General features: G+C 36.5%; 1 protein-coding gene across 2 annotated transcripts in view; it reads left to right on the top strand.

Annotated features, from left to right (window-relative positions):
* The window catches only part of spop (speckle type BTB/POZ protein), a 66644-nt gene that overhangs the window by 22416 nt on the left and 27868 nt on the right, over positions 1–16360 (top strand). The window contains exons 2-3 of one of the 2 annotated variants that reach the window (XM_052543968.1): positions 254–385; positions 922–1019. The gene's annotated coding sequence lies outside the window, so the exon portion shown is untranslated. The remainder of the gene's footprint in view (positions 1–253; positions 386–921; positions 1020–16360) is intronic. The other variant, XM_052543958.1, reaches the window with a different exon arrangement.

Genomic DNA, 16360 nt, shown 5'->3' on the forward strand with positions numbered 1-16360 from the left:
GGTTTGTGGCCAGATTTCAGATATAAAGTACAAATCAAATTCAGTTGCACAGTGTTCTGTGTTCTGTATGAAATGTACATTTTATTATAAAACTATTCATAGCATTGTTTTTTTTATGTTTGCTCCTAATTGATGCTAAAATCGAGTGGTTTCAGTTTTACAGTTCCCTTTTATCTGTACTCTCATTTCATGACATGTCTCGATGACCTCACAGCATTTTCACAATTCTCTTTTCTTCTGCTTCTTTTCTTAGATCTCTTTCTGAATCATTAAAAAAAATCAAAACTCATAGACTCAGTCCTCAGAATCTGTGGAGCTGTGAACTTCTGTTGGAGGGAGAGAAAGGCTGCCACATGATGCCACATCTCTGCCTCATCACCAGTAGGTAAGAAACATCCGGCTGCTGGGTAAAAGACATGCTAGACCTATTGAACATGATGAAGAGGAACAAAACCTTTATTTGGCTGTTTTGTATTTTTGGTATAATGCATGTATTTTGTTTGAAAAGCTTAAATTATCCTCAGGGACACTTACACTACAAACTAGACTGCACGAGTGAAGTGATTCAAATGGGGAAATGGAGTGGTTTAGAGAAGAGCAGGAAGAGAAATATAAAATGGACCTCTTTAATGGCTAGAGAAGGACACTGGGAGATTTTGCAGAGATGTGAAGTGGAGGCAAAAAGAAAAGGAGACAAGCAGAAATGAAAAGGTGAAGGTTTGGTGTTGAAGGATGCATAAGTGTAGCATTTTGATGAGAATGGGGTACTGAAAGTGGCATTTTTACAGTGAATAATGGACTGCTGGGTGCTGAAAGGCTGCTGTGTGGAAGTAGAGGAGGGTAAAATCTGAAGGAAAGGAATAACACGTGAGAACTTTTGTTCAGGAAATAATGTGTTTTACATCTATTTTTCTGTGTCAGACCTCGTACCAGCATCCAAGAGGTGAAGGACTCAGACCGAGAGCACAAACAGACTCGTCTGCTAAGTTAAAACGCACCGCCACACACCCCTCTCTCAGGTGCGTGTAGTACGGATGACCCTGTGGTGATCACAGGCTTGAGTGCATTACTACCGACAAGATGATTAGCTGCTCATGACCTCGTGTCTGGTTTTATCCCCGTCTCTGTTCTCTACATCTTTTTCAGCATTAGCCTATGGCTCTTTTATCTCTTAAAGGGGTGGACGCAAAAGAGGATGAGTCTGTAGCCGGTGAATGAGTCTCCATTTACAAACAGACATAGTTTGTCTGCAGATATAGTATTTCATTGCACTTTAACAAGAAATCTGAATGGCCTATATATGTGCAATATTTTAAACAGGCAGTCAAGTGTCAGTCAGTAGGCTTCAAAAGCACAATTGCACATGTGCAGGCAGTTTGAAGAAGCCCACTGCTATTCGAACCTGTGCAATCCACCAATAAAAGAATATAAAGACAGCCAGACGTGCAATAATTCTGTGCAATTCTGTGCAATTGTCTGTTCACTTGTTTGTTACAGAGTGGAAAATCAGCATACGCTTTCTTAAGTATAAATGGAAGAAGTTTACGTCTGGATCGCTTAATGCATCAATTCAAATGAACTTTGCTCCAAATATATGAACTTACCTGTTTTGAATACTTTATACTTAACATGTTCGTTTATGTACAATATTAGAGTTAAACTGTTGGACTTTAAATGAAATCTACTATTGATTTTCACCAGAACATTTAGACTGATAACTTCCATGTGCAGATGTGGCAAATTTGTCACAGGACACGCGATATGACAGTTGCGCCTTAATATATATGAACTAGCTGTTTTAAATACAGTATTTTTATATTTAACGTTAGTTTATCAGTATGTCTCAAAGTATATTTTTTCGATTATTGGTTTTCGATTCCATAGGCTATCTCTCACGCAAGATTTCATTTTTTTTTAAGGTGAGCTTAAGGATCCACTATTATAAAAAATCACAGCTTCAGTGTGGCATCCATAATAAAAAGTATAATTTCATAGATATTGTTTATAATAGTTGTTCATATTAAAATATGTATGAACTTAATACATGACCTAGACTATTTATTTAGCAAAATCTTGTCATTTTAATAATTATTACATTAAATGTATATAAAAAAAATATTGTTGCTCCAATTAAGCTCAGTGTGATGTTTTTAAACTCTTTTACATTGAATGTCTATGTAAATACTTCATAAACGTACTTTAAATATTAACTGATGGTTGTCACTTTGTTAATTGATTTTTTTATAGATTCTGTAATCTTCAGACTTGCTCTGACCTTTTGCAACTAGCATCAGCTTCTCCAGACTGTAAATCTGTGGAAAATCAGTGCAAAAATTGTTCAATGTATTCCAGGCTTAAGATATGATAGATAAGTTGAAATCCATTTAAAAAGAGGTTTCTTCTGTGTTCATCTCCATGAATTAAATATTTTATTGGTTTGTTTTATTAGATTTTTGAATGTGTTACTTAGCTGAACGTGGACTAGTATAGATTTTGAAATTTGCTTAAATGACACTTCACTATGAATATATAACTGACTCGACTTGAATGCCTTGTTGCTGGATTTTAGTGTTAATTTTTTTTTTTAAACACTGCAAGGGGGTACCTTCAAAAAAATATACTTTTACAATTATTCTTTAAAAGTTTCCCTAAAAATAAACAAGGTTTTAAAATAAAACTTGATATGAGCTTAATGGGAACAAGGATGTGAAGTGAAGTGAAGGGACATTCAGCCAAGTATGGTGACCCATACTCCGAATTCGTGCTCTGCATTTAACCCATCCAGAGTGCACACACACAGCAGTGAACACACACACACACTTTGAACACACACCTGGAGCAGTGGGCAGACATTTATGCTGCAGCACCCGGGGAGCAGTTGGGGGTTCAATGCCTTGCTCAAGGGCACCTAAATCGTGGTATTGTCGGCCCGAGACTCGAAACCACAACCCTAGGGTTAGGAGTTAAACTCTCCAAGCACTTGGCCACAACATAAAATTTTAAAACAAAATCTAATAAATAACACAAATAAAAGAAATCTTTGTCTGTGCTGTTTCCATTCAGTTAGAGGCAACCACTGAATTTTAAACAAAGTATGCAGCGCTTGACCCTATTGATGAATGCTGCTTTGACATGCATTATACATATGAAACAAAAAATATCATCTAAACTTTTCTAAAGACAATCAATTCCCCTCAGAGATACATTCATATAAACTCCTACCCACAACTCGCAATTCATTTAATATCTCAACCGATTTTAACTGTCACGTATTTGTATCGATTTCAACCGGCTCACGGTGCATTGTTACATCCCTATTATTATTCTGTTTAGAATGATATTATGCTTCAATACTATGTTTTATCACTCATTTAATATTCTTCTAATTCCTTGTGCAGTTCTTTGAAACTGTGATATAATGAAACCCTAGTGAGGTAGTGAAAGCACAGCAATTACTGGCACTGAGCTGAATCCATATAGATAATGAAAGTAGATGTTAGAGGGGTTTTATTTTGCATTCTGGGTGTTTTTTCACCAAAGAAGTGGTAATTTAATTTTACAATACCATTTTCCGCACACTCTCTGTCATTAAGTGTTAGTGTTTATGTGATTGTTTTGTTTGAAAACACCAGTATGTACACTACCATCAGAAGTTCAGGAGCAGTAAGAAGTGTTTAATGTTTTAGAAAGTCTCTGATGCTCACAAAGGTTGCATTTATTTGATAAAAAAAATACCATAAACCAATGAAAACATCCTGTCGATCTGCTTTAGACATTTTAGTATGGTGAATTGTTTTATTCAGTTTCAGTGATTACATCTTAAAAATGCTTTCATGCAGTGTGACAGTGCTTTGCAGACGTCATCGCAGATGTACAGTGGAAATCCCGGAGTGTGAAGAGTCAGTTTGTTTGCAGTGACAGAAAGCCTCTGTTGGGGATCCGTTTGCACATTACAGCACTCAGCCGAATTTGAACAGAGACTTCCTCCCAATTATTCAAGAGGTGTAAACACATGCAGTGTAAAATCCTTCCTGTTTCAGATGTTGCCTGAAACAAAGGCTGCGTTCAGAGGAGAAAGTCTCACACTTCGTCTCTTACAGTGCTTCACATCCTGCTTTTTAAAAAATAAATGACCATTCGCAGCTTATTTAACTATTTGAATTTTATTCCCTGTCACATTCTGGTGTGTGTACATTAACACTAGTTGTAGAATATTCAGTGGTGTGTGTGTGTCTACCAGTGGCTGGCGGTGACTTTTTTTTAACCGGGTATGCTGAGTGCTAAGATTAAGACCATACCCCCCACCCCCTCCTCATTGCTTTTAGGACACACTCCAAAAGGAAAACACCATGGCAGGTGTCGATTTAAAAGTATGCACATTCCTACCTTATTTTTAAATAAAAATTAATCTCTAATCCTTTTTTTTAACATTTCATGTTTATCCATAGTAATTTAAATGCTAGAAAACTTTTTCTAAGTAAAACCCCCCAAATAACGTTTAAACGTAGTTACATTATGATATTCAGAGGACATTGAATATTCAGAGGATGGGGAGATGGGCAATTCCCCCACTCTGCATAGACTGAATTTTTTCTTATTAATTAATTAATTAACTTATTTATTCATTATTTTTTTTATTCTCAATGAATGGGAGATAAAACTCCCTCCCCGGTGACACTACTCCAATAATAGACCATTCAAAATACAAATAATAATTTTCCCATTATTATTTACCACTTAGGCATATTGACAAAAACTTCTTCAACATTGTCTATTACCAGATTTTTTTTTTTTTGTGGACTTTTGAAATTTGCTTTGCTTTAGAAAGCATGAAAATATACACTTACAGTTACAGTTACACATGATGTTTTTTTTCTCCATATGATTTAGTCGAGTTAGTTTTTCATTAAAACAAAATGTAATTTTCGGCAATCGAGATCTGGCAGCAACAGCTAGTGCATTTTTCTTCTCGGACAGCTTACCTCGTGCATGAAATCAGCCCTATACCAGAAAAACACTGAGAACACCCTACAATCCTGAAGAGTCATAGCGGCAGAGCGGAGGCGAGAAAGCTGCAGAGAAACTGCTTGCCTGGAAGCTTCCGTCACTGACTAGATTTACAGAAAATTACAGTTGTTTTTAAATAAATAATTTTACACACTTATTCCCAACCCTCTTTTAAGCTTTAAGTCACATCTCAAATGACAAGGGATCAACTTATAATTATGTTTATATTAATTAGCCTGGGTATGCGGCACATTCACATATATGGACGGAACACCACTGTTGTCTACATCAGGTAATTGGGTGGCAGAGTGTCGGTAGGTCTTAGTTTTATAGCCGCATGCAGGTTCCATAACTATACAATCCTACACACTCTGTCATGCAATCTCATACATTTACTCCGTAGGGGGAAAAAAATTTCCATACAAAAAATAAGAACCATATGGTTAGCCACCCACAGTTTGTGCGCATGTTTGAACCGTGGTTCATCCTGTGTTTAATGACGCTTCTGAAAACATAAATACAGTCCATTTCTATGAATTGTCAAATTTTAAAGGCAATTACGATACTTGGAGAGGGAAAGAAACTGCAAACCCATGTAAAATTAACTTTGCAAACATATATGAGCATACTTTGTAACATGTCTTTGCATACAGCAGTCAGAGCCACGCAATAGCACTAGTATGTGACAAACCTGTTTGAAGAGCTCACCAAATATTTATTTGCTGTAACAATAGGTTCTGCATTTTCAGCTTTGAAACATTTGTTTTTGCTAGATTATCATTGATTTGCATTACTTAACCTGAACAAAACCTTTAAGATAGTCAACAAATTAGATGCTAATGAGTTTTCCAGCTGCATCGTTTTTGAGCCTCTGTTGGATATCTCTCTGGTTTGTGATGCTTTACTTTAGTTAAAAAGTCTATCAAATTAAATCTTTTATTGTATGAAAAATGATCATTCATGAAGACATTTTAGTGATCTTATTATGAATGACTCATCACTGCATGCTAATTTTCTTTTTAATTTGATCTTGTGATATTTTTGTGAGACAACCCTAACCCTATCGTAACCTATGAAACAACACTTCTCTCAGATGAGGCATGATACACTTGTCCAATATTTTAGCTTACTTAAATCTCACTCCTTTAATACAGTCGACTGCAAGCTCACATTCAGATCTCCATTCAATCAATAACTGATTGCTGTTTTTTTAAATTATTTTTTCATTATGTGTATCACCTGTACATCAGAATACAGTTAAAAGATGTGATGCTCCACTGATCCACTCCATCTTGACTTTTAAGGATGGAATTGCTAGAAATGTTCTGGTAACTTCATCCTATGCATTGCATTTCATTTCCTTCAGTTGCTTGACAAGTTAAAAGAAGACTTGATCTTAATTGGCTCTGCTGAAGGCACTTTTGTGTGTTTGTTCAGGCCCGTTTAGGGGCCAGTTCATTGAAGTTAACTTTTATAGGGTGGGTGTTATGTGTAACTGGGGGTTTTGATTGGCTTCGTTATGATGGATGCCAGACTTTTTAGGGATTAGTTTATTTCTGTAACTTTGAACTCTGCTGGACTACGGGAAGGACACTGTCGCCCCAATCTGTTTTGTATTAACTTTGTGATGAGGTCACAGGGGAGAGGGATGCTAGGTGACTCAGCACGGCAGGTCTTAAACGGGTCTTTGTTTGTGTCTGGTCATAATAATCAAACATCTCATTGTGCTTTACTCTCTCTTGTTTAGCCGTCTTCATGATTTCTGAACAGTTGGAGCTTAGTTTAAATGTACTCACTGCTTTTTGAAGTGAAATATGACTCAAGTCATTGCTGGCAATTAAAAATATTAGAAATTGATGGCTTAATTTTTCATGTGCCATTTATTCATAATTAACTTGGAAACAGCTGAATGTATTATTTCCTATGGTTTTGTAATTAAATATTACACAGAGTTGAGTCACATGGATCATATCCAAAATATAAATTGTTTATTATATTTTTAGGTGAATTTCAATTAAACTGAGGGGAAATTAGGTTTAAAACTGATTTTCTTTTTTCTTTTGTTGGCTCATTTGAAATGTGTCCCCTTCTCATTTCATGTTTTTCTCCAGCTACTAGTTATGTTTCAGAGTACGCATATGAGGAGAAAAAAAGTTGTTTATCCTTTCGACTCGTGTGTTTTACCAGAATAAGAGTTAGACAGAGACACAGAGGGCTTTCACACATGGCTCAAGCTCGGCTGGTGAGCAGTATTAGGATGTGTGAGAGCGTCTCTTTTTTCTGTATGTGTGTGAAAGGAAAGAAGGATCAACAGAGATGAGAGACAACTGTAAGGACAGCCAAAGAAGTTAGCAGCTACTGAGCTGCTTTGTGTTTGGCACATTGCATGAGCGAGGGCTCCTGCTAATTATACCGCTTTTATGCTTCTAAAGAAAACCTTTGAAATCTATTGAAGGGGGATAATTGAGCCTGGCAATGTGTTACCTGAAAAAGTCAAGTTGAAGGTCATTACTAAAAATCTAAAAGGACCTGATGATCCATTTGAGAGCAAATCCTTTGTTCCTAATGTAAAGATGTTTTAACTCTGCTGATGTGCTTCAAACACCAAATTCAGCATGAACAACAAATTAGAAAAGGACCCGAGGGTGAGCCTTGGGGAACGTCAGACAGTATGATGGGGTTTTAGTGGGTGCGGTTTCCACAAAGCAGATTGGAAAATTTCCTATTTCTAACTTGCATTTAAATCTCATCTGTCTCATCTGCTTTGTTGTTTCTTGATGATGTTTTTTCATGTGCTTTCAGGTGGTAGTCCTCAGTATTTTATTCCAAGAGAGAATATTTTGTAGACTCGTTTTGGATGATGTACAGTGCAGAAGAATAAAATGCACCTCTGTCCTGCCAGTGTTTTCAATCATAGGTAGAATTGGATTTGGGGCATATGAAAGAGTATATTATCGACACTCTTAAATTGTTTTATTGAGCCTTAAAGACTCTACAGAATGAAAAATTTGAACAACGAGAGACACACTGAAGAGGGTGGTATTAGAATAAGAACAACAGTGCATTTTAAATATACCGTATTAACAAGCAGTGAGTTAACAGTTCTTACCCACACAGCTCCTCACCTCTCTAGCTTTAGAGGTTGTAGATGTACCGATTATAACTGTGGGTTTTGTCAGGTTGCAGCTGAGTGTTTTTGCTAACTGTATTGTTGTGATGGATGGCAGGCGGCGGGTCTCAGGCAGGGGGCCCCCCTGTGGGGCCGGTGCCCTTTCAAAAGTGACACTCACACTCATGCATACTGCTGCAGTGGAGCAGAATAAGAATATAACTATACTACTTGAACGTGGAAGGATGACAACCAGAAGTCATGTTTAGACAATGTGGTTCATGATACAATTTTTATCAATTGGCATGTGATAATGTGCCTTACGTAATTTAGTTATACAATATTTCTATAATACAAGTTTTTAGAAGTTTAGTGTTGGTTTATATTTTTATTTTTTATTTCAAGTTTTGAAAATCTCTTACAAATATTTAATGTGATCAAAAATGCAGTAATGTGAAAAATTACAATTTAACATAACTTTTCTATTTTATTATATTTTAAATAGAAATTAGAATTTATTTATAACAATGCAATTCAATCGATCAAACTTCCCAAACTTTTATGTGTTTTTTTAAATGTAAGATTTGATAAGTTCAATGCAAAGCTTGCTGTGAACTACCAGTGCCCTGATCTGTCCAGTTATATTTATTGAGCTAGAATTTGTTTTATTTATCCACAATTAAGTATCATTTTATTAACCACATGTTGTGTCGAATGATGATATATGTTTTACAAGTGTAGTGAGCAGCAAAGAAGTCTTTTTATGTTAGACAGACAGATACGAGCTCCATTATAATGTATTCCACATTTTGTGTAATTAGGTAACCATGTTGAGGTCGACAAGACTATATATATGTACGCATGTGTTTGTTTACAACCTAGATATTTTGGGGGTATTTACTGTGGTGTAAACTTGAGAGTCAGCTGTCTTAATTGATCACACTGCAGCAGTGTGCAATGGCAAACTGTTAGCACACACACCACTGCTCCCTAACTGTGTCTTAACCAGAGAGACACTGCCACTCTCTTTTTCAGTAGGGGAGAAAAAGAGAAGGGGAATTCAAGGGGTTTTCTACTACTGCAGCCAGTTCATGATATCAGTTAAAATTAAGCTGCAATTATATACACTTTTTAGTTGAACTTGGTAATGATTAGATGTGCATCAAATTTGGACATTTCTAGTTCCACACATGCTAAAATATCCAAAAACAAACTCCAGCATATTCAGTTGTCGGACACGACTGAAGCTTCAGACAGGACTGGCTTCTATGGTCAGAAGAAACTGAAAATGGTCCAAAACAAACATCAAATTCAGCACAAATGTGTCATACGGAGCACACAATGAAGCTTCTGCCATGGCCTTCTTAGTCCTCTGACCTGAACCCTGAAGTGGGGTGAACTGAAGAGAAGCACCACCAACATGGAACTGGGAATCTGAAGGATCTGGAGAGATTCTACATGAAGGAAATGTAACTGATCTCTTGTCAGGTGTTCTCCAAACTCTTCAGGCATTATAAGTGAAAATTCAGAACTGTTTTCTTGGGGAAAGGATGTTGCAATAATTGTGGCCAATGTGAACTAGAGAAATACTTCTTGGTATTGTAGTACTTTTAAAGTTTTTTTTATCTGGTGAATGACACATGATGTAGTCCTTGTGCACATATTTTGCATGTCTTGATTAGTTAACACACCCAATTCAGATGACCAATTTGTTAGAAGTGAGCTGTGTGTATGAACTGTGTTCCAATTAGGGATGTCAACGATTAATCGATGATCGATTAATTGTCGATAAGAGATGCAATCGATTAAGGCTATCGATGGTCGGTTAACCGATTCATTGTCGGCTCATGCGCACTCAACACGTGCGAGCGGCTGTGATTGACGGTGACGATATATAAAAGCATCATCATTCATTCACAATGTACAAATTAAGCTTTTAATGTGATTTAAACTTTAAAGTACATTAAAATAGAAACAACATAAAAGTTCTTCAACATTAAATGCAATAGAAATGTAGTTACTAATCATTTCATCAGATGACTGTTTTATATCGTGCGCTTTGCAGGGCTGCGGGACACAGTGACAGGACAGGTAGTCTATTCATTCCTACAACTTGTTAATTCATTCCTACGAATTATTAATGTGGCAATTGTCCATGTTTCATTAATTTTGTTCCCTAAATAACCCATGATTTAAGTGAAATAAGGGAACAAATTAATAAATCGAACGAATTCTTAATTCATGAAATCTTTGATTTCCCTTCCCATGTTTACCACAGTAAGAGATGCGAAAACAGTTATTAAAAGCGAAAGATAATAAAATAAACCTGGGAAATTAGAGGGTTAGACTATGAAGATTTAGGAAAAGAAACAATGCCTAAATATACTGAATTTGTGGAAATTCGTGACCAACCGGCAAACCAGAACAAAGCCGCGTAAATGAAGACTATGATCGATCGATCATGGAAATAATCGAAATTTGACATCCCTAGTTCCAATCGATATGATCCCTACACCGTGCTCATTGCTCCCTACTCCCTGAAACAGAGATTTACTTCACTTCAGAACATGGACCGGAATTGGGAGCCACTGATGTAGCTTGTTGTAGTAATGTCATCTCTGGTATTCTGGTCTTTGAACATAAATGCGTTCAGGGGGCGTGGTTTTGGATGGTGATTGGTAACACAGAACAGATAGTGATGGAGGACAGTTGTTGATGGCCTATGCTCCAGAAAGACGCCAAGGGCCTAAGAAGAAGAAACTTTTGAATGTCCTTGTCGAATGTCCTGTTTGATTTGGAAATGTCATCTGGAAGTGAGTTGCAATCAACATTTCATGTTGAGTTTAAGTGTGTTTTTTAGATATCAACCTAACATTAACCCTAAATGCATTGCATAGGGGTTTTGAATAAGGTCAAGTAAAAAAAAAAAAAACGTCTGGTACTCTCTTCCAACATATCTCTTTCATTCTGTGTCTGTGGAGAGAGAAAAAAAGAGACCGGATAAAATTAAACCAGAAAGAAAAAAGTCTTTGAGAAATTTGACCCATCTTCCCGAAATTATATCCTCTCTGTGGACTCCTCCCCAAACCCATTCTAAACCCCTCCTCTTTCTATATTAAGCCACTCCCCTTCGGACAGTGTGTAGTTGATTTGTTGGAAGAGCTTAAATAAGTGTGAGGTCATCTGGTGGTTCTCATTTCCTCACAAGCAGCTCAATCCAGTAGGGAGAGTCTGCTGGGCGAGGCTGTATGTTTCTCTTTCAAGTCTCAACTAAAAGAGAATTTCAGTGCAGAAACGCTGTGTGTTTTCTCTCCCTCATTCTCTCTCCCTTCCCCTCATTATCATGGGTAACGTTTGCAGTAATGAATTCCTCGAGGGCTGAATTCCCTTGCCTGGCACCAGTCTCATCCCACCCGCCTCGTATGTGTCAGCCGATCAGATCTCAGATGCTGTCTGACACTCCTGTAAACTGTCACTTGTATAAGTGTGTTGTAACACTTGTTTCTATTGCTTGGTCGGACTTGAGTTTGATCAGATATTGAACCCCCCCCCCCCATTCTCTGTATTATTGAACTCATAGTCCTGTTAGATTTAGCATCACAGTTGTGCGCACGCAGAATGTCCCGTTGTCTGCTGTGAATCTGCTATGAATTACAGAAGGATGCAAACATGCGAGCTGCCTTTCGAAAGCTGTTTATTCAGAGAAAGCAGCAATGAAAAATGCTTCATTTTAGGGCTGCAACAACTAATTGATAAAACCGATTATTATCGATAATGAAAATCATCGACAAAGATTCTCATTGATTAGTCGTGTCTGTCCATACTGCACGTCCAACTTCAGCCGGTTGCAAGATGTTACAGCACTGAATAATGCATTTCTATGCACAAAAATGCATCTAAAAATATAAAAATAGTATGTGATCCAGGCTGCCTAAAACATTGGGAATCTTTATTTTTATGCGTCAAGCTGATGCATTAGCATTATGGCTTGCCCTGTCATTCACTTTGACAGAGACGTGTGCGTCCTCAGCACAAAAAACTTTGTTAGATATATTACACATATCCTTATGTGTAAATGTCACAAATTCATGCAAGCCTTTCCATATTTGTATAACGGCCCGTTCTGACAGTCTGGGTTAAATTGAAATCTCTACTGAAACACAGTAGAGAGGGAGACACTGTTCAGCGCAAAAACATTCACTGTGCTGAAATATCCGTTGTTGAACATTAAATTTATGTTTGAAATTCAACATGAGATGGGAGTAATTTATGAGAGTACTAGGAACTGCGAAGGGACAGCAGCATGTTATTGTCTGAATATAAATATGAGATGCTTTTACAGGAAAAATAAATGACAGTAAGAGGAGAATGTGACTGTGATCAAAATATTTTTTTATTTTTATTTGTCTTAATAATCTTTAATAATTCTTTGTTTGATCTAGAGATTTAAACTATATTGCCTACAGCGATAAACAAATTTATTCAAACAAAAGCATGTAAGGTTTTTAACCAGTTTTGTAAGGTTTGTGCCATTGCAGCTCTTAACTAACAGTTACTGGTAATTACCGAAATCTATTTTTTTGCATTCTGTATTGGTTCATCCTCAAATATGCGTAAGCACTTTAGTTATAGTAGTAGGCTATTTCTAATGCTATAATATAATTATGTCTGTTATCTATGAAAGAAAGGAAGAACAAATAGTCAAGTGCTTTATAATGTTTTTTTTTTATTATTCAGATAACCAATTAGTCAAAAAGTACATAAACAATGCCAGCAAGCATGCAAGCTGTTATCAAAGGCAAAGGAGGCCATTTGTGTTATTATGTGAATAAATACAGTTTACTTGTTTTGGTTTGTTATTTGCCCAATAAATGACAATAACACTTTTAGATTAACTTCTTTTTTTTTTTTTTGACAGATTCCTAAAATATTTGTGTTTTCTCTATTATGACAGGTGGTCTAATAAATTGTTAAGCACTGTATTTTTTCAAAATGTTAGTTGCAGCCCTATATTATGTAGGGAAGCACCGAATGTTCGGCAACCGAAATTATTCGGCCGAAAATAGCCAAAAAAACACTTAAGTAAAAAGGCCGAATAAATTTTGCCGAAAAATGAGGTTTTTAATGACGCAATCAAATAACCCGCGTAGAGTGAGAGGCGCGCGCTTTATGCAGCAAACTTGTCAGCAGTGTGGAAGCACTTTAAAAAGTGTCAGATAAAGAGACAAAAACGGCCGTTTGCAGACATTGTTCTGGATTTGGGAAAGCCGCTAGGTGATGGAGATGGTCAGGTGATGCACAGCGCAGTAGATGAAAACAGAGAGCAGAGAGTAAACAGGCTCGTACTACAGATGAGCCGCGCACAGTCTCGCTGTCTGACATGTTCGATGAGATCCTCCAAGAGAATAACCCATTTACAAGACAGAGGACAAGCTCGACCGCTCAACAGTTAGATGGGCAGTGTTGTGCCTGAACGCGTTCATTGAACGATAGTTCATGAATGAACTCGTTCATATTTTGGGCGAACGTGAACTGAACGTGCTGTATTAATGCCTGATGAACGTTACTGTCAACTTGTTCATTCTGGTGTCTGTGAACGGCACGCTCTCTCAGGTTAACTTCGTTCAATAGGGTGCCAGATTTCTATAGAGCTTTCCAGGCGAAAACCCGGCTAAAACACACCGTAAACGGGTCTTAATATGTAGCGAAAAAACACCCTATCTGGCAACACCAGCCACCAGTGTCGCACCGCCGTCCGCCGCATGCGTGACGCGTCATCAAAAAAAAAAAAAAACAAAGAAAAGAAAAAAAAGGCGACAGCAGCATGTAGCAAGAAGGCGTATGATCATTTAAAAGAATTTTATGATGTTTATGACAAGGTCGGTGAGAATGGGAGACAAAACATTAAAGCAACAAGGGGGAAATGCTGTCCCCTCAATGCTAATGTAAACCCTGGTTGGATAAGGATTCAAAATTGGATATGACATGAAGATGAAATCTGACGCATAGCTTCATTGTTAAAACTGATAAAATAATTGCTGTCTGTGTTTCTATATGGGCTGTGGCAATAATTGTGAAAAAATAATAGCTTGCAGCAACATATGGAAAAAAAGAACTATGAACTCAATTTTGTAGTTTGAACTATGAACTGAACTAGTTCATTTTAAAATTTGTGAATTGAACTTTGAACTAGTTCATGTAGAAAGTGAACTTTCGCAACACTGTAGATGGGTATCTCTCAGAAGTCCCCATCCCCACGAGCAATAACCCTCTCGAATTTTGGACGACCAATCAAGGCCGCTTTCCCAACCTGGTACAGATGGCACGCAGGTAGGCTCCTTGTATGGGAAATTAATTTAAGATTTTATTTATATTTTGGATTATGGTAACACTTTATAAGTAGTTTCTATTTTTAACATTAACAATGAAAACCCCTTATTAAAAGCATTTATTAATCTTAATGTTAACATTTACTAATACAGTATTAAAATTAAGTATCACATTTGTAATTTCTGAATTAAAAAGTATCAAAAGTGGTAGGCCTATTTGTTAAAATTGTTAATGCACTTATACTAACATGAACTAAATATTTTTTTATTATCTTACATTAACGAAGATTAATAAATACCATAACAAATGTATTGCTCATTTTTAGTTAATGCAATAATGTTAACAAACATTGTAAAGTGTTACTACCTATATTTTATATGTATTTTGTGAAAATTTAACTATTTTCAGTGTAGTAAAATAGTAGGCCTACACTGGGTTTCAACCATTTCATTATCTTGAAGACATTGTTAGTTTTGAAATGAGCAACTGTCAGAAAATTGCAATAAAATTTCCAACTATTCTGCAGGTACTTGTCTGCTCCATGCACACGCACCAACAGTGAGATACTGTTTAGTGCTGCATCTCATGTCCATACCTGCAAACTCAGAAGGACTGAAAAAGGTGACAGATTGGCAAAATAAATGGAAAAAATGCGAAACACTGCGTTCGGTATTTGGCCTTCGGCCAAGCATTTCATTATTATTCGGCTTCGGCCAAGAATTTCATTTCGGTGCATCCCTAATATTATGTTATAATTTGTGTGTCTAGGAGTGTGCAAAGATGCTAATTTATATATTTGTTATTGATAGGGTATCTGATCTTTTTTTGCAGACTCGGGTGTGAATTCCATTGGAAAAAAAATGCGTTCACACCAACCAAACAAACTGTACTCTGACTTCAAATGGATTTTGATTATCATAGTTATGTTTGTGAACTGTGTTACACATCAGTCAGGGCTCGACAGTGTGAAAGCGCTTGCATGTGTGACTAAAAATAAATGTGTAAAATGCATTTAGGAGTGTGTGAATAAAAAAAATAGGCTCCTCTGGATCCTTATAGTGTTAAATTCAATGTTTTTCAAATATAAGGTTATAAAAAAAGCTTTAAACATCTTAAATGGTACAACATAAGTCTTAATTAATTTAAAGAGGTCTTGAAAGGCCTGCATTATTGGTAGTAGTTTAGGGTAGTTTTCAGGAGTGATGATATTACTACATCGAGGTCGAAGTGCTGAGAAGTTCTCTTCTGCCATACAGTACGTTATAGTTAGAATTATTTATCCGCTTAGAAAATTGCCACCTTAAATTTTGTGCCACCATACTTACACTTGTAACTACTCATGTAACCATCTTCAAATATAGAAAACATGGAAGTGTTTGGTGGCTTCTAAATTCATCCCTGTGTGGATCCTATGGTGCTAAGCTAAACGCTAACATAGTGGTGCTGTGTGCTACAGTGATTAAGTGCACAAGAATCACAAGATTTTCTAAGTGGAATGCATTTAAGTGTCTTAATTACACCTGAACATGCTGCACTTTTATTGGGAACTGAAAACCAATCACCAGAACTTTATAGATACAGACTAGAACTTTGCAAATAATTATATTTTTCTGGAAATAATTAAGATTTCCTGTAGAGTTGTGTGTAGTGGTCGACCGATAAGTTTTTCTGCATGGGCGAAGTGTTATTTTGACTTTTAATTTTACGGACCTGAGAACACACGGTGCTCACACTCTCCCTCTTGATCACCGTCTTCTTTAGCAGTTCTGTCTAATATAGATAGATGTTCGTCTAATAATCAGATAGAAAGGTTTAACAAAGGAATTAATGTATACAAAAAGTATTATAACAATTGCTTTTATATTATTAGTAATAGAAAGGCAAATGTTATAATACTTTCTCATTTCATTTGCC

The sequence above is a fragment of the Carassius gibelio genome, chromosome A3, assembly GCF_023724105.1.
Source record: "Carassius gibelio isolate Cgi1373 ecotype wild population from Czech Republic chromosome A3, carGib1.2-hapl.c, whole genome shotgun sequence".
NCBI classification, from domain to species: Eukaryota; Metazoa; Chordata; class Actinopteri; order Cypriniformes; family Cyprinidae; genus Carassius; species Carassius gibelio.